Below are 19,855 nucleotides of genomic sequence, written 5' to 3'. Positions count from 1 at the left end.
GAATAGAGTAGAGTAGGAGTAGAATGGAACAGAACAGAACAAAACTGGAGGTACCTTGGTGGTCTTCTAGTCCAACCTACTCAATGGGAGAACCTATACCATTTCAGATAAGTACTGTAACTGTCCAGTGTCTTATTCAAAACCTCCAGTGATGGAGCTTCCACAAGTTCTAGAGGCAAACTGTTCCACTGGGAAATTGTCCTCAGTGTTAGGAAGTTTCTCCTTAATTCCAGGTTGCTTCTCTCTTTGATTAGTTCCCATCCATTGTTTCTTGTCCTACCGCCAGGTGCTTTGGAGAATAATTTGACTCCCAAACCACCCCTGTCTGTCTTCTGTCTGCCTGCTCTTTGAGGAATGAGATTTACAGGTTCTCTCAAGGTATTAAAAAAAAGTGTTTCAAGGTGAAAGGAAACAAGAGAAAGGTCGCTTCCTCTTTCTAGTCAAGTTTCTCGCGATCCCTTTGCAGGCACATTTCTATGGGAGCTTCACAAGAGCTGCCTGGATAGTATTAATGAGCTGTGAGCTCAGACTAGATTTACGTTTCAAGCAATTGCATTTTACAAGCCCAAACTTGATCTGTGCTGTAATTAACGAGAATAATAGGAAGTGCCACCTGATTATAAATCATGGTGGGTGGTTCTTTTTTGGGGGCGGGGGGAGAGGGAAGCAAAAGAAGAAAAGGGACGGAAAAGGTATGAGTTGAATATGATCGTTATCCTCTGCAGGAAGGGAAAGAGAAGAGGGAGGACGCAGGATTTAACCCACGCAATGTTGGCACCTGACTTTTGCCTGGTTCTAGCCAAGGATTTGTGACATCATCGGCATCTAATTATATGCCAGTGACCGACACGGCATTTTCAAAACCTTCATCAACAGAAGGAATCATTTGGTTGGGTTTTTTCTTTAAAATCATTATTATTTCACTGAGTGGTGGTGGTGGTGGAGGGGGAGTGAGGGCAGATTAGCTGTGAGGTTGCATTGCAAGCAGGTGATTGCATAAGTATTCTAGTGATGACCTGGTTCTTAATTCAAACCTTGATCGCTGGAAGAAAAATTAGATACTGAAAAACATAACTGTGGAAAGTCTAGAGAAAAGAAGAATTAGGGGTGACAGGATAGCAGTGTTCCAGTATTTGAGGGGCTGCCACAAAGAAGAAGGGGGGGGGTCAAATTATTCTCCAAAGCACCAATAGATGGAAACTAATCAAAGAGAGAATCAACTTGGAATTAAGGAGAAACTTCCTAACAGAGAGGACAATTAACCAGTGCAACAGCTTTGTCTTCAGAAGTTGTAGGTGCTTCATCCCTGGAGGTTTTTAAGAAGGGATTGGATAGCTACTTGTCTGAAATGGTATAGGGTCTCCTGCCAGAGCAGGGGACTGGACTAGAAGACCTCCAAGGTCCCTTCTAGCTTCTATGCTATTATCATCTATTCTGCATTTCTATTCTATTTTCTATATTCGTATCCTGTTATATTCTATTCTCCTCCTCCTCATTCTATTCTATTCTATTCTTTCATATTTCTATTCTATTCTGCATGTCTATTCTATTTTCTATATTCCTATTCTATTCTCTAATCTCTTCTCTTCTGCATTTCTATTCTATCCTATCCTATTCTATCCTGCATTTCTATTCTATTTTCTATATTCCTATCCTATCCTATTATATTCTATTCTCCTCCTCCTCCTCATTCTGTTCTATTCTTTCATATTACTATTCTATTCTATTCTGCATTTCTATTCTATTTTCTGTATTCTATATTCCTATTCTATTCACTTTTCTCTTCTCTTCTGCATTTCTATTCTATCCTATGCTGTATTTCTATTGTATTCTTTATATTCCTATGCTATCCTATTATATTCTATTCTCCTCCTCATTCTGTCTATTCTTTCATATTTCTATTCTATTCTATTCCATTCTATTCTATTGTATTGTATTCTATTCTGCATTTCTATTCTATTTTCTGTATTCTATATTCCTATTCTATTCTCTCTTCCCTTCTCTTCTGCATTTCTATTCTATCCTAGTCTATCCTGCATTTCTATTCTATCCTATTCTATCCTGCATTTCTGTTCTATTTTCTATATTCCTATCCTATCCTATTATATTCTATTCCCCTCCTCCTCATTCTGTTCTATTCTTTCATATTACTATTCTATTCTATTCTGCATTTCTATTTTATTTTCTGTATTCTATATTCCTATTCTATTCTCGCTTCTCGTCTGCATTTCTGTTTTATTCTATCCTATTCTATTGTATTCTATTCTTTCGTATTTCTATTCTGTTCTATTCTATTCTGCATTTCTATTCTATTTTCTGTATTCTATATTCCTATTCTATTCACTTTTCTCTTCTCTTCTGCATTTCTATTCTATCCTATGCTGCATTTCTATTGTATTCTTTATATTCCTATGCTATCCTATTATATTCTATTCTCCTCCTCATTCTGTCTATTCTTTCATATTTCTATTCTATTCTATTCCATTCTATTCTATTGTATTGTATTCTATTCTGCATTTCTATTCTATTTTCTGTATTCTATATTCCTATTCTATTCTCTCTTCCCTTCTCTTCTGCATTTCTATTCTATCCTAGTCTATCCTGCATTTCTATTCTATCCTATTCTATCCTGCATTTCTATTCTATTTTCTATATTCCTATCCTATCCTATTATAGTCTATTCCCCTCCTCCTCCTCATTCTGTTCTATTCTTTCATATTACTATTCTATTCTATTCTGCATTTCTATTCTATTTTCTGTATTCTATATTCCTATTCTATTCTCCTCTCCTCTCCTCTTCTCTTCTGCATTTCTATTCTATTTTATATATTCCTATCCTATCCTATCCTATCCTATCCTATCCTATTCTATTCTCCTCCTCCTCATTCTGTTCTATTCTTTTATATTTCTATTCTATTCTATTCCATTCCATTCTGCATTTCTATTCTATTTTCTGTATTCTATATTCCTATTCTATTCTCTATTCTCCTTTGCATTTCTATTCTATTCTATCCTATTCTATTCTATTCTTTCATATTTCTATTCTGTTCTATTCTATTCTGCATTTCTATTCCATTCTATTTTCTATATTCCTATTCCATTGTCTATTCTATCCTATTCTATTGTATTCTATTCTTTCATATTTCTATTCTGTTCTATTCTATTCTGCATTTCTATTCCATTCTATTTTCTATTCTATTCTATTCTATTCTATTCTATTGGCAACTGACTCATATTTATGACAATCGCCATATCCCAAATCACGTGATCTAGTTTTGTGACCCTCCAACAAACGAAGTCAATGAGGGAAGCCAGATTCACTGAACAAACCTTGTTGCTAATTTAACAACTGCCATGATTCACTTCACAACTGTGGCCAGCAAAGTTGTAAAGTGGGGCCAAACTCACTGAACCAATGTCCCACTTCTACCCTGCGAGGGCTACCTGTATACTGTCCCAAAGCTCGGTCAGGCAAGGCAGAATCCGCCAGGAGTTCATATTCTACAGTAAAGAAATAGTCTTCGGTTAGATGAATCAAATTCTGTTTTGCTTTGCCAAAGCGTCATTATCTTTTGAGCCATGTTAATGCCTTCAAAGGGCATCGGGCACCTGCTGGGAGGACGTGGTACACAGCGTTTTCAGCAAATTTCTCCCAAACCGCAAAGCCAATCTAATATTATTATTTTTTTGCCTCTGTCAATGCAGTTGCCACCGTCCAATCTGTCTCTTTCTCCAAAGTACGACTTGACTAGACGCTTGCATGCTGCTTTGCCAACTGTCACCGAACAATAGTTATTGCGATGCAGCTTCCAGCAGTGTTCGCACTTGGCTTTGATATGCCAAGATGCAAAAGGGACTTGGGTTGTCGTTTGGCCTTGTAGTTTGAGCTCGAAATGAAGAAAGGGAAGGGGTGCTGGGCAGATCTTCTCTCTTGAAGAAAAAGTCTGCAGGAGTCAGAAAAAGGAGAAAGAAAGAAAGAAAAAGAGAAGAGGAGAGAGGAGAAGAGAAGGAAAAGAGAAAAGAAGGAAGGACAATGAGAAGGAGGGAGGGAAGGAAGGAAAATGGGAGGGAAAAAATGGGAGGGAGGGAAGGAGGGCAGAAGGACAATGAGGGAAGGAAGGACAGTGGGAGGGAGGGAAGAAGGAAGGAAGGACAATGAGATGGAGGGAGGACAATGGGAGGGAGGAAAGAAGGAAGGACAATGGGAGGGAGGACAATGGGATGGAGGGAAAAAGGTAGGACAATGGGAGGGAAGGAAGAAGGAAGGAAGGACAATGAGAAGGAGGGAGGGAAGGACAATGGGAGGGAGGAAAATGAGAGGGAGGAAGAAGGAAGGAAGGGCAATGAGAAGGAGGGAGGACAATGGGACAGAGGGAAGAAGTAAGGACAATGAGGAGGGAGGACAATGGGTGGGAGGGATGGAGAAAGGAAGGACAATGGGAGGGATGGAAATGGGAGGGAGGGAAGAAGGAAGGAAGGACAATGAGAAGGGAGAATGTACTCAAGAGTCTGAAAAAGGATTCTTGAAACTCTTGCCAATGAAAATGCAAATATACCATAAACCATGCACAAATGTTGTCTGTACAAAATAAAGTCAACAAGTCACTGTGTGTGTGTGTGTGTGTGTGTGTGTGTGTGTTTTGCCAGCTCTCACGGTTCCTGTAGCGACCAGGGCTCCTCTTGGTATTCACAAGGAGGAGTCTTCCAAGATGGATTGTTCTGCTCTTAATGGAATTAGTCTGCCGAGATTCCCCTTCCTGGGTATCCAGTTAGAAGCTCGGACTAATCAAATTTCTGCACACTTGGCTATCTGTGTGAAACAGCAGCTTAATAATCATTCAAATCCCCCGTTAAGCTAAGATGGAAATATTGGCAAAGGCCCCAAAAGTCATTTGCTCTGAAGTTTTCGCCTTCTTGGGAACGCCTCGCCTGCGAAGCGCAAGCAAGTCGGTTGATTGCAAAACAGGGAAAGTCAGCGGTGGTTTTATTTGTGTTTTTTTTTCCTGGAGGGAAAAGAAATACAGAACTGATTCTAATTTTATTTTCATCCACTTGAAACTCATGTTTTTAGGGATGTAGCTAAGAATCCAGGCAGCATACAGATTGATCTAAGTGTTGTGGCCCGCCAGCGGCCAGCAGAGCTGGCAGCAGATTCGGACAGTGAGGAGATTGGGGAAGAACATGGGCCAGTCCTAGAGCCTGGGGAAGGTTCTGCCCCTGTGTCGGAGGCAGAGAGGGGGACAGAGCTGTGTGCCAGTTATCAGCTGCCTTCGGTCGGAGATCAGAGGGGCAGAAGAGCAGCTGGAGCCGGTTCCCAGTATGTGCATGCACAGAGCTCCCAGACGAAGGGAACAGCTAAGGAACAAGGGTCGACTTGGGAGTAAGGCCACTGTGTGACAGTGAATGGCCCCTCCCATAGGGAATAAAAGAGGATCAAAGGGGGAGTGGAGCTTGCAGGAGACAATTAGTTCATTCCTGCATTCTTGCTAAGTATTGCGGCATCTGAAAGATATCGGCCTGGCCACTCTCCAAGCCTGATCTGGAAAGACTGTGGGAGAGGAAAGACTTTGCTGGAGAGGAATTCACTGTCAATTAAATAAAAGAGGTTTATCAGGACGAGGACTCAGCTTCGTACTGCTGGGGAAGCCCAAGTCAGAATACTAAATAGAAGACAGATCGGGTGATGCTTTGGCGACCAGAGTGGCACAGATGAGCTGTAAATGCCATTTTTCCATGCTGTTATAATGTCGAATGGATGCTCCATGCATGGTTGTAAGTCAGGTTACAGGAGATGCGACATCATTTCTGACACATGGCAGTCCAGTCTCTTCTTGAAAGCTTCCAGTAATGAAGCTCCCACAACTTCCGAAGGCAACTTCTCTTTCATTGGTTGATTGTTCTCACTGTCAGAAAATTCCTCTTTATTTCCAGGTTGAATCTCTCCTTGTTCAGTTTCCATCTTGGGAAATAGCTTGACCCCCTCCTCTCTGTGGCAGCCCCTCAAACATTGGAAGCTATCCTGTCTCCCCTCTTCACCAGACTAACCATGCCCAGTTCCTGCAACCGTATGTTTTAGTCTCCAGGCTTTTGATCATCTTAGATAGATTGAGATTAACAGAGTTGGAAGAGACCTTGACAGTCATCTAGTCCAACCCCCTGCCCAAGAGGGAAACCCTGCAGCATTTGTGACAGATGGCTGTCCAGGCTCTTCTTGAAAGCTTCCAGTGACGAAGCTCCCACAACTTCCGGAGGCAACTTCTGTTCCATCGGTTGATTGCTCTCACTGTCAGAAAATTCCTCCTCATTTCCAGGTTGAATCTCTCCTTGTTCAGTCTCCATCCACTATTCCTTGTCTGGCTTTCGGGTGCTTTGGAGAATAGCTTGACACCTTCCTTTCTGTGGCAGCCCCTCAAATATTGGAAGACTGCTCTCCTGCCTCCCCTGGTCCTTCTCTTCACTAGGCTAGCCATGCCCGGTTCCTACAACCATTTATCATATGTCTTAGCCTCCAGTCTTTTTCTAGTTTGAACATCTTTTTTATAGTGTGGTGACCAAAACTGGATGCAGCATTTTTTCACCCTTCCAAATAGAATTTTACTACATGGTAGTGGATCTGGGTACTTGAGAGACCGCCTACTGCCAATTACCTCCACGCGACCTATTAGATCTCATCGATTAGGCCTCCTCCGAGTTCCATCTGCCGGTCAATGCCGACTGGCAACTACGCGGAGGAGAGCCTTCTCGGTGGTAGCTCCGACCCTATGGAACGATCTCCCCGTGGAGATTTGTACCCTCACCACCCTCCAGACCTTCTGCACAGCCCTCAGAATCTGGCTATCCCATCAGGCCTGGGGCTAAGACTGTAACCCGCCCGAATGGTATGAATGTTGTGTTTTTAATTATGTATTGTCTTTATGTTAAAAGTTTGTCTCCCCCTCCCTTTTGGGTTGTGAGCCGCCCTGAGTCCCCCCAGGGAAAAGGGCGGCATACAAATAAACTTCTATACTCTATACTCTATACTATGCATCCAAACACACACACACACACACACACACACACACACATAAACACACACACACACACACACACACACAGAGAGAGAGAGAGAGAGAGAGAGTACCGTATTAACAAAGAGATAAGAACTCCGAAAGGACAAGAGTTTCTTGCTGGCATCATGGGGCGACATTTGGGGAAAACTCATAACCTTCAGGGCCTCCAAAAATATTTAAAATTCTCTTTTAAAGAAATCTTCATCCTTTCCCCTTTCTAAGGCAGATCCTCCACCGACTTGAATATGAATGAGTCACACTTGAATTGATTCACAAGCCGGATCAGGAGAGGATTGAATGGCTGGCTGGCTAGAACATTAACCCTGAGGGTGAAATTACTTTTATTGATACAATTCTTTATTATTATGAATCATAGAATCACAGCAGAAACTTTTAGAGATTGGGCTGAATGCAGGAGCCACCGCAGCAGAGTTTGCCAACATGGGCATCTTGGAAGATAGGTGGACTTCAATTCCCAGAATTCCTCACTCAGCCATCCCGGGGAATTCTGGTGGCTGAAGTCCACAGATCTTGAAGTCATTCGGTCGAAAAATGCTACATTTTTCTATGCTACAAATGCTGGTTTGCCAATGTTCTTAGGACCTCTTCCCACTTCAACAAATTCTGGAGAACCTCAATAGAACTGTTTTTTAAAAAAACATTTTTATTTATTTTTGAACAAAGACAAACAAACATTAAAAACCCTATCTTCCATTACAAATTGTAGAAAGTGTGTCAGTTGGTTACAGTATTTCCATGCATCTCTTCCATAGTCACCACCAGCTTTTCATATCAAATCGCATGTTTTAAATTCACCTACATTCATGTATATCACAATTATTATATCTCAACCTTAATTTGACTATAATTGTTTTTACATCCTTTTATATATAATATTCAAAATCTAGAATAGGATTATATGATAACATTCCATTAAATCATCCTAAAATCATCCAATCGCAATACATCTTTATAGCATATTCTAAATAAAGCTTTTCAACCTCCTCTCATAATCTCCATGTGTTGTTTCTATAAAATTTCATATTATCAAACTAATAGAACTGTTGTTGTATGGGTTACTTCTGGCAGTATATACTGGTATATACCATACCAGTATATACCTCCGTGAGCCATGGTGGCACAGGGGTTAGAGTGCAGTACTGCAAGCCACTTCTGCTGACTGCCAGTTGCCTGCAATTTGGCAGATCAAATCTCACCACATTAAAGGTTGACTCAGCCTTCCATCCAGGGCTAAGTGCTATTGTTCTTCTTTTCCTTCCTTACTCCCTCCCTCCCTCCCTCCCTTCCTTCCTTCCTTCCTTCCTTCCATGGTGCTCAGTGGTTAGAAGTCTAATTCTGTCCACAGCCGGGAGTTCGATTCTCATTGGCTCAAGGTTGACTCAGACTTCCATCCTTCCAAGGTGGGTAAAAGGAGGACCCAGATTGTTAACGTCAAGAGGCTGACTGTAAAACGACTCAGAGAGGGCTGAAAAAGCACTGTGAAGCGGTATATAAGTCTAAGTGCTGTTGCTATTGTACTTCCTTCCTTCCTTCCTTCCCTCCCTCCTTCCCTCCTTCCTTCCATCCATCCATCCATCCATCCTTCCTTCCTTCCTTTCTTCACAGTGGTTAGAATGGAGCATTGCAGGCTAACTCTGCCCATTGTCAGCAGTTTGATTTTGAACCGGCTCAAGGTTGACTCATCCTTCCCTCCTTCTGAGGTGGGTAAAATGAGGAGCCAGATTGTTGGGGGGGGGGGGCAAGAGGCTGACTCTCTAAACTGCTTAAAGAGGGCTGTGAAGCGGTATACAAGTCTAAGTGCTATTGCTATTGTTCTTCCTTTTCCACCCATTGCTTCTTGTCCTGCCTTCAGGTGCTTTGGAGAATAGCTTGACTCCCTCTTCTTTGGGGCAGCCCTTGAGATATCAGAAGACTGCTATCATGTCTCCCCTAGTGCTTCTTTTCATTAAACCAGACATAACCCAATTCCTGCAACCGTTCTTCATAAGTTTTAGCCTTTCAAATCATCTCAGACTTCACTACCTATCCTTCACAAAGAGACTCATATGCTCACAGCAGTTTGGCCTGCTTTTTCTGTGTTTGCCAGAAGGAGAAAAAAAAACCAGAGAAGAAAGGAAGAAAATAGCGCATTTCCTGAACAGCCTCATCACGTTGTGATTCAGCCGGTGAAGAATCCGTGGCAGATAATCAGCTCCCAAGAGTCGTTTAACGGGCATTCTTGTTAAAAAGCAGCAGACAAGCTTTGGAGAAGATGATTGCCAATAAAGACATGTCCAGCTGTGAGCAAGCACAGCACAAAGCGACAACGCTTGAAAGGGTCGGAGGAAGAAGAAAACGAGCCCACAACCTTTGGTGAATGCCAGGATGGGAAAGAAAACCATTGTCTTGGGTCAAGACATTGGGTCAACCATCCCACTAGGTTGGACAGCAAAAGAAACTCCTGGGACGTGTATTTTTTTTAGTGTAACATTACTGAAGATTCCATGTGGTTAAAGAAGTAGAAAAGCCGGATCTGACAATTTAACGCGAAAACAGCATAGGAAAACCCCTGGATCTCCCATGAGAACTTAGACTGAAAATGATTGTCAGTTTAAATGTACACTATTCGGCATACATGGGCTGCCACAAAGAAGAGGCGGGGGGCGGTGTCAAATTGTTCTCCAGAGCACCAGACTCACAGGGTAGGACAAGAAACAAGTTTACCTTCCAAGTTTCTAATCATGACATTGGGCATTTAGTTACTAGAATAACAGAGTTGGAAGGGACCTTGTAGGTCAACTAGTCCAGCCCTTCACCCAAGAAGGAGACCCTACACCATTTCTGACAGATGACAGTCCAGTCTCTTCTTGAAAGCCTCCAGGGATGAAACTCCCACAACTTCTGAAGGCAACTTCTGTTCCAATGGTTGATTGCTCTCACTGTCTGAAAATTTCTCCATATTTCCAGATTAAATCTCTTCTTGATCAGTTTGCATCCATTATTCCTAAATCACGTTGACCCCCCCTCCTTTCTGTGCCAACCCCCCAAATATTGGAAGATTGCTCTCATGTCTCCCTTGGTCCTTCTCTTCACTTGACTAGCCATGCCCAGTTCCTGCAACTGTTCCATCATAGGTTTTAGTTTCCAGGCTATTGATCATCTTTGATAGATTCAGATTAACAGAGTTCAAAGGGACCTTGTAGGTCAACTAGTCCACCCTTCACCCAAGAAGGAGACCCTACTCCCTTTCTGACAGATGGCAATCCAGTCTCTTCTTGAAAGCTTCCAGTGATGAAGCTCCTACAACTTCTGAAGGCAACTTCCGTTCCATGGGTTGATTGTTCTCACTGTCAGAAAATTTCTTCTTATTTCTAGGTTGAATCTCTCCTTGAACAATTTCCATCCATGATTCCTTTCTGGCCTTCGGGTGTTTTGGAGCATAGCTTGACCCCTTCCTCTCTGTGGAAGCCCCTCAAATATTGGAAGAGGCTATCATGTCTCCCCTGGTCCTTCTCTTCACTAGACTAGCCATGCCCAATTCCTGCAACCATTCATCATATGTTTTAGTCTCCAGGCCTTTGATCATCTTAGATTCAGATTAACAGGGATCTGGTAGGTCATCTAGTCCAACCCTACCCCCCGCCACCCAAGCAGGAGACCCTACACCATTTTTAGTTATCTTGGAATTATTCATACACACACACACACACACACACACACACACATTTTTTTAAAAAAAAGCTTTTGATCACTTATTGCACAGCCATCAATTTAATTTTCTGCAACCCAGCATTTCTGTAAAAGCAATTGTCTCTTTTTTTTTAAAAAAAGATAATAAATTACGAAAATAGCATTTCCCCACAACGGGATGGGCCATTAGTTGTTCCTCATCTGCTTTTAAAGGAATGGTTAATTACCCATATATTTCTTCCTTTTTTAAAGGAAAAAAAACACTCCCATTTATCACAGGGGCCATCCCCCCCCCCGCTTGCAAAATACTTTAAACATCTCCGAGACACGAAGCAAAATGGTGAAGTTTGTGATTTATTTCCTTCTATTAATAAACTGATGAGTAAATAACTGTCAACTTGGTTGGAACAAGTGGTCAATTGCTGGCTCTTGCGCAGGGAATGCATGCCACATAAAGAGCTTCCTTCCCCTTTCCGGAAGGGACTATCATGGCAAAGTCTTGACAAGCGCAAATTTCTCTTTTTAAAATTGTACCCAATTAGATTGGTCCAGATTCAAAACAGACACAAAAACCCTGGACCCTTGGCAGGCAAATGTTTGGGTGGGAATGTGTGTCTATATCCACATCATCTATATTGAAGCGTCTAATTAATATCTATATATTGATAGATAGCTAGATAATATATCCAGATAGGTAGGTAGGTAGGTAAGTAGGTAGATGATAGATAGACAGACGACAGATAGCTGATAGATAGATGATGATGGATGGATGAATAGATAGATAGATAGATAGATAGATAGATAGATAGATAGATAGATAGATAGATAGATAGAAGATAGATAGATGATCATAGATAGATAGGTAAGTAGGTAGGTAGGTAGGTAGGAAGGTAGGTAGGTAGGTAGGTAGGTAGATGATAGACAATAGATGATGGATGATGGATGGATGGATGAATAGATAGAAGATAGATAGATGATAATAGATAGGTAAGTAGGTAGGTAGATGATAGACAATAGATAGATGATAGATAGACAGATGACAGATAGATGATAGATAGATGAAGATGGATGGATGGATGGATGGATGGATGGATGGATGGATGGATAGATAGATAGATAGAAGATAGATAGATGATCATAGATAGATAGGTAAGTAGGTAGGTAGGTAGGAAGGTAGGTAGATAGGTAGGTAGGTAGGTAGGTAGGTAGGTAGATGATAGACGATAGATGATGGATGATGGATGGATGGATGGATGGATGAATAGATAGAAGATAGATGATAATAGGTAGGTAGGTAGGTAGATGATAGACAATAGATAGATGATAGATAGATGATAGATAGACAGAGACAGACAGACAGACATGATAGATATAGATGGATGGATAGATAGATGGATAGACAAACAAAGAGATATAGATAGATGATAGATATAGATAGATAGACAGAGATGATAGATAGAGATGATAGATAGACAGATAGAGATAGCAATAGCAATAACTTATATACCGCTTTACAGTGCTTTACAGTCCTTTCTAAGTGGTTTAGAGTCAGCCTCTTGCCCCCAACAATCTGGGTCCTCATTTTACCCACCTTGGAAGGATGGAAGGCTGAGGCAACCTTGAGCCTGGTAAGATTCGATCTGCCAAACTGCTGGCAGCCGGTGATTAGCAGAAGTAGCCTGCCACTGAGATGATAGCTATAGATAGATGATGGATAGATGACAGATGATGATAGGTAGGTAGGTAGGTAGGTAGGTAGGTAGGTAGGTAGGTGGGTGGGTGGGTGGGTGGGTGGGTGGGTGGGTGGGTGGGTGGGTGGGTGGATGGATGGATGGATGGATGGATAGACAGACAGACATGCTAGATATGGATGGATGGATGGATGGATGGATGGATGGATGGATGGATGGATGGACGGACAGACAGACAGACAGATCTATCTAGATAGGCAGGCAGGCAGATCCACCAGCTTTCATTCCTCGCTCAAGGCTTTCTTGACCTGTTTTCTTCTCCCTTAAAGGCCAACAGGTAGAGTTGCAAGCAGTCCCAACACATCACAGTGATGCTTTGCTTTACTTATATGCTTCTCTTCCCCGTGGCCCATCCGCTCTCTTTGAAGGAAGACATGGTTCTTGTACTGTATTTGGATGGTGTTTGAGGGAGAGATGGATGGATAGACAGGCAGAGAGAGACCGATGAACTCACCAAATGGAATTTGGTCCTGCTGTTTAGAAAATCTCTCCTTGGTAGTCCATGAATACGATCCAAACACAAAAACATGAGCATTCTATCATTTACAGGAGCCGAGGTGGCACAGTGGTTAGAGTGCAGTACTGCAAGATCCATCACTGAAGGTTTTTAAGATGAGATCGGATATCCATTTGTCTGAGGTGGTGTAGGGTTTCCTGCCTAAGCAGGGGGTTGGACTAGAAGACTTCTAAGTTCCCTTCCAACTCTGTTATGCTATTCTGTTCTATTCTATTCACTGCTAGCTGCAGTTTGGCAGTTCAAATCTCACTGGCTCAAGGTTGACTCATCCTTCCATCCTTCCATGGTGGTTGAAATGAGAACCCAGGTTGTTGGGGCAAAAGGCTGACTCTATAAACCACTTAGAATGAAGCAGTATACACGACTAAGTGCTATTGCTATTGTTCTTTCTCCTTCCTTCCTTCCTTCCTTCCTTCCTTCCTTCCTTCCTTCCTTCCTTCCTTCCTTCCTTCCCTCTGCCCACTGCCAGGAGTTCAGTCCTGACCAAGGTTGACCCAGTCTTCCATCCTTCCGAGGTGGGTGAAATGAGGACCCAGATTGTTGAGGCAAAAGGCTGACTCTATAAACCACTTAGAATGAAGCGGTATACAAGACTAAGTGCTATTGCTATTGTTCTTTCTTTTCTCCTTCCTTCCTTCCTTCCTTCCTTCCTTCCTTCCTTCCTTCCTTCCTTCCTTCCTTCCTTCCTTCCTTCCATAACTCTGTCCACTGCCAGGAGTTGAATCCTGACCAAGGTGGACTCAGCCTTCCATCCTTCCGAGGTGGGTGAAATGAGGGCCCAGATTGTTGGGACAAGAGGCTGACTTTGTAAACCGCTTAGAGAGGGCTGTAAAAGCACTGTGAATTGGTATATAAGTCTAAGCGCTATTGCTATTTCTAAGGAGATTCTGCTGTCTAAATTAATGCCCAATCCCGTCAATTCTGCAAACTTGGCTGCTTGTCCTTTTGCTGATGGTAGGGAAGAGGAGAAAGAGGGGTGTGCGATGATAATTTTTCACCGCCATCCAAGTAGTACATTGGAAAAAAAAGTTAATTGTCAACCACATCTCCGAAAATGAATTGCAAGTGTTTTAGGAAACGGCACGCTTAGTTACAGTAAAGAGCAACTGCAGATGTCTGCAGCAGCCACCACTGGAGACCAAAAAGAAAAAAAAGAAAGACTGCTACGCTATAAATATTCTTTATTAGAGTTTTTATTCCTCTTGGAAGACAAGGAATTACTTTTTCTAAAATAATTGACAGGCTTACCCCTAAAGGAACATTAGGATGTCAATGCACAGAGATGGATGCAGTCAAAATAATAATTTGCTAGTTAAACATTCCATTTTGGTTTAGCAAGTAAGATATAAGTCTTGCGTTTAAAGGTCTTGAGTGCTCTTTTTTAAAAAAGGACCCTTTTATTATTTTATTTTTTTTCCCTAAATGCTTACCACGCGGGGGAACTTGGAAAGGCTAAATTTATCATGGCGGAAGATGAGGCACGATTAGCGCCATTTAGGGCTTGCGAGTGGCTAAGCTTCCTGAACAGAAGAGCTGTTGGTCAAAATTGCTCTGGGCGCCTTCAGAGCACAAATGAAGAAAAATGGGACCGGAGGGATCACAAAAGAGGAATGGATGCACCGTGTACCTTTATGGAAGGCGAGATAATCCGTGTTTCCTCTCGACGCATGGAGGCTTTTAGAAGAAAATACAGTATGTGTAGCTCAGGGTTGAACTCATGGTTCCTTGGTGTTCTCTGAGCATGGTTGTTTTCTTGCAGACGTTTCATGGCCCAGCTAGGTAACATCATCAGGGCTGGAAGGGAGTGGGGTGTGTGGAGAGGAGGAGGAGGAGGACTGGGGGTTCTTTGATGCTCTCTGAGTGCAGTTGTTTTCTTGCAGACGTTTCATGGCCCAGCTAGGTAACATCATCAGTGCTGGAGGGAAGTGGGGTGTGTGGAGAGGAGGAGGAGGAGGACTGGGGGTTCTTTGATGCTCTCTGAGTGCAGTTGTTTTCTTGCAGACGTTTCATGGCCCAACTAGGTCAGTGCTGGAAGAGAGAGGGTTTGTGGTGAGGAGGGGAGGGGACTATGGGATCCTCGCCAGGAGGCCGTCACAGCCAAAAACAGGGTCTTGGGGGACAAGCACCCCCCCCAAGCTCCATTTTCGTTGGCAGAGGGCCATGCCCACCTTGGCCCAGCCATGCCCCCCCCCCCCGGCCCTCCCTCTGCCCTAGGTGATCTGGAGAAGTTTATAATCCATCCTATTCCTTTGACTTAGCCCTCTATGAAAAGATGATTTAGCCAGCTTTTCTTATGAGCCTGAAGCTTATTCGTCATTATTTGTTGGATTAATACGAGCTGAAAAGTAAATCGCAACAAAAAGCTGTTTGGGATATGTAAGATTTAGCCGTGTATAATTCTGTTCTGTTTGATCAACCGTTATCTTTATCTCTTGGGTCTCACTTCTCCCTCAAGTTCCTTTTGCTATCTTTCTGTAATCCTTTTTCTCCTCCGTCCTCCTTCTCCTCCGTAAATGGATGCCAAACGAAAGCTGGAGCCCAGAGAGTGTGAATATTTCTTAGAATTTAATATAATAGGGTTAGGAGGGACTTGGAGGTCTTCATTGGGGAGCTGGCAGCAGAGTCAGACAGTGAGGAGGTTGGGGAGGAACAGGGGCCAGTCCTGGGGGCTGAGGGAAGCTCAGACGAGGCTCTGCGTTGGAGGCAGAGAGGAAGCTAGACAGCAGTGAGGCAGAAGAACAGCTGGAGCCTGTTCCCAGTGTGTGCCTGCACAGAGCTGCCAGAAGACAAGAAGAACTAAGAAATCAGGGACAACTTAAGAGTAAAGCCCCACCTTGGAGGTTGATTGGCCCCTCCCATAGGAAACAAAAGAGCAGGAAATGGGGACGGGGCTTTTGCAGGGAATAATTCATTCCTTCGGTCATTTCAAGAGTGGAAAATTCTTTTTGTGACTATACGAGACTCTGTGCCAAGTTTTGCCTTGCCCTGTGTTTGGAAACTAGTTATCTGGCAGCTCCAAGAGAGATAAGTTTCGTGTGGATAAACATTCCTCTGAAAGACTGTTTGCTAAGCCTGGCTGACTGTGAATGAAAGGAATCCACAGTCGTATAAATAAAAGGGGTTTTGCCAGGACCAAGACTCTGCTTCTTGCTTTCTAAGGAAGCCTGGGTCAGCACAGTCTTGAGTGCGACCCCCTGCTCAAATACAAAACCTGAACCATTGCAAACAAATAGATGTCTACTCTCTTCTTAAAAACCTCTGGTGTTGGAGAACTCACAATTTATGAAGGCAAGTTGTTTCACTGATAACATGACTGTCAGAAAATTTCTCCTTAGCTCTAGGTTGAATCTCCCTTTAACAAGCTTCCACCCCTTACTTCTTGTCCTGTCTTCTAGTGCCGGGCAAGTTCAACCAGAGAGCCGAATGTCTGTGGAGATTCTCAGTCCTCCAGGTCATAGTTACCTTTCTGGTTTTTTCTTTGAAAACGTTTTGCTTCTTGTCCGAGAATCTTCTCCAGCTCTGACTGGACGGTGAGGAACAGAAGGATTTATATTCCTTGCAGACAGCTGGTCATTTGCATCCTTTTAGAGGGTCATTGAGGCCACTTGAGGGTCTCCTGAGTGGTGCAAATGGTTCCCGTAGACTGCAGTTTTTCCCCTCTGGAAATCCATTCCTCCTCCCACACCATTCAAAGGTTGTTCATCCCATATTGTATAGCCAAAAGTCTGCAAAAACACACCTTTTGGACAACCAAAGAGGCCATTTCTTAAACCTTTTGAGAGGAACTTGGACCGAAACAGAACCGATAGAATCTCTCGTTCCTCCTTCTCCTTCTCTCATAATTAATCACCCCACCAGTTAGTACTAGATTACAGGTTTGATTTTGCTCTCAGGGATCCTCCCCTGGTTGATCTTAATTACAATTGGATCGAAAGTCCTGCCTTTCCCCTAATTGCTATTATTTGGGTCAATATTGCAGAGGGTGCGAGCAATAGACTTAACTACTTAAAAGCCTTCTCTAACTCATTTGCAAGGTAATTAACTAGCCACTGGTCAATACTGTGTAACCTTTGATTTTTTTTTCCTTTGGTATCATCTGAAAGTTGCACATTTGGAGAGAACAATCCATCAGTGTGAAAAGCTAAAGGAGGTTGAGAAGAAGTATAGCATTGCAGCCAGCTCCTTCTCCAGCCAAGCACTGCTCAATGGCTGGAGGAATTTGAGAACATCTTGCAAGTGCTCTCACAAAATGGTTTCCCCTGATGGGCATATAGCCATCCTTTAATCAGTTGGCAGGGCTGGATGCCACTGCATTCCATTCCGATTAACAGAGTTGGAAATGGAGACCCTACACCTTTTCTGACAGATGGCACTCCGGTCTCTTCTTGAAAGCCTCCAATGATGAAGCTTCCACAACTTCTGAAGGCAACTTCTCTTCCATAGGCTGATTCCCTGTTCCATTGGCTGATTCCCTGTCAGAAAATTCCTCCTTATTTCCAGGTTGAATCTCTCCTTGATCAGTTTCCATCCATTATTCCTTCTCTGGCCTTCGGGTGCTTTGGAAAATAGCTTGACCTCCTCCTCTCTGTGGCAGCCCCTCAAATATTGGAAGACTGCTCTCCTGTCTCCCCTGGTCCTTCTTTTCACTAGACTAGCCATGCCCAGTTCCTGCAACCGTTCATCATATGTTTTAGCCGGTGATCATCTTAGATAGATTCAGATTAACAGAGTTGGAAGGGACCTTGTAGGTCATCTAGTCCAACCGCCCACCCAAGCAGGAGGCCCTACTCCATTTCTGACAGATGGCAGTCCAGTTTCTTCTTGAAAGCTTCCTGTGATGAAGCTCCCACAACTTCTGAATGCAACTTACGTTCCACTGGTTGAGTGCTTTCCCTTTCAGAAAATTTCTCCTTATTTCCAGGTTGAATTGCTCCTTGATCAGTTTCCATACATTATTCCTTGTCGGATTCCTTGGAAAATAGCTTGACCCTTTCCTCTCTGTGTCAGCCCCTGAGATATTGGAACACTGCTATCATGTCTTCCCTAGTCTTTCTTTTCATTAAACTAGACCTATCCAGTTCCTGCAGTCGTTCTTCCTATGTTATAGCCTCCAGTCTCCTAATCATCTTGGTTGCTCTTCTCTGCATTCTTTCTAGAATCTCAACATCTTCTTAGTTTTCAATTTACGACCACAACCGAGCCCCAAATTTATGTTGCTAAGCAGGGCAGTCATTAATTGAGTTTTGCCCCATTTTAGGATCAACATCTTTTCACACCTAATTTACCTTAGTTTTAAAAAAAATGATCAACAAACTTTCAATTGAAGTGCCCAACTAAGGCTGTTTTCCAGTTTGGTTTTCTATGAATGAGGATTGATTGATTGGTTAATCAATTTTTTAAAGTTGTCTGAGACTTAGAGACTGTACTAACATGGACAAACCATGAGTACATAAAATGCACTAATCTATGCAGATATCAATTAATTCAGTCAACAGAATAGGTTGTATGAATGCAACCCATGTAACAGAACTATTTCTTTTAACTAGGGTTGGTTGAATCAACTGATGGCTGTGAAAGTTGGACCATAAGGAAGGCTGAGCATCAAAGAATGGAGGCCTTTGAATTCTGGTGCTGGAGAAGACTCCTGTGAGTCCCTTGGACTGCAAGGTGATCCAATTGGTCAGTCCTAGAGGAGATCAACCCTGACTGCTCTTTAGAAGGCCAGATCCTGAAGAGGAAACTCAAAGACTTTGGCCACCTAATGAGAAGGAAGGACTCCCTGGAGAAGAGTCTCATGCTGGGAACGATGGAGGGCAAAAGAAGAAGGGGACGGCAGAGAAGGAGGTGGCTGGATGGAGTCACCGAAGCAGTCGGCATGAGCTTAAATGGACTCCAGAGGATGGTAGAGGGCAGGAAGGCCTAGAGGAACATTGTTCATGGGGTTGCAATGGGTCAGACACAACTTCGCAATTAACAACAACATCAACCCATGATAAGTCAGAAAAAAATCACTTATCTATTAGCTCCAATGTGAATTATCTCAGTGAGAGTTTCTAATAATTGAAGAGTAGAGATAGTCAATAGAATGTCCTGGATTATATTCCAGCATTTGCAAATAAGAAAGATTCCGGATCACCAGCCCAGCTATTCAATGGATCCATGATTAGACCATTGGTTTGTACAATATGCAGTGGCTTGTTTTAGCTATGGTTTTGGAAAGATACCTTGTATGTATACAGAATAAGAGTTGGAAGGGTGGTCTTCTAGTCCAACCCCCTACTCAAGTAAGAGGCCCAGTACCATTCCAGACAAATTATTGTCCAAGCTTTTCTTCAAAACCTCCAGCTTTGGAGCATTCATAACTTCTGGAGGCAAGTTGTTCCACTGATTCATTGTTCCTACTGTCAGGAAATTTCTCCTTAGTTAAGTTGCTTCTCTCCTTGATTTGTTCCCATCCATTGCTTCTTGTTCTGCCTTCAGGTGCTTTGGAGAATAGTTTGGCTCCCTCTTCTTTGTGGCAACCCCTGAGATATCGGGAAACTGCTATCATGTCTCCCCTAGTCCTTTTTCCTCAACTAGCCATGCCCAGTTCCTGCAACTCTTCTTCATATGTTAGCCTCCAGTCCCGTAATCATCTTTGTTGCTCTCCTATGTTCAGAGGTTCTAACGACCCTGTGGATGAGGGCCAGAATTCCTCTCTCGAACCTCAAATGGGTTACTCTCTTTGAGATGCATACGTAATTGAGAAAAATGAATGCTACCATAACCTTTGAGCTGGTCAACTAATTGAGAACTGAATCTGAATATTCATGAGCGGACATCCAAAGCTACCAAGTGCCCAAGTAAGA

The 19,855-nt window shown here is 42.8% G+C and overlaps 1 protein-coding gene across 1 annotated transcript in view; it reads left to right on the top strand.

The window, feature by feature from the left end:
* The window catches only part of NOC4L (nucleolar complex associated 4 homolog), a 36,451-nt gene extending 17,879 nt beyond the window's left edge, over positions 1-18,572 (top strand). The window contains exon 16 of the mRNA XM_087705786.1: positions 18,554-18,572. The gene's annotated coding sequence lies outside the window, so the exon portion shown is untranslated. The remainder of the gene's footprint in view (positions 1-18,553) is intronic.
* The last annotated feature ends 1,283 nt before the right edge of the window (positions 18,573-19,855 follow it).

The sequence above is a fragment of the Thamnophis sirtalis genome, unplaced genomic scaffold (genome assembly GCF_051295495.1).
Source record: "Thamnophis sirtalis isolate CommonGarterSnake01/CBP01778 unplaced genomic scaffold, rThaSir2_p1.2 scaffold_2, whole genome shotgun sequence".
In the NCBI taxonomy this organism is placed as follows: domain Eukaryota; kingdom Metazoa; phylum Chordata; class Lepidosauria; order Squamata; family Natricidae; genus Thamnophis; species Thamnophis sirtalis.
Note: the sequence above shows the minus strand (reverse complement) of the source record. Positions and strands in the feature narration are given on the sequence as shown.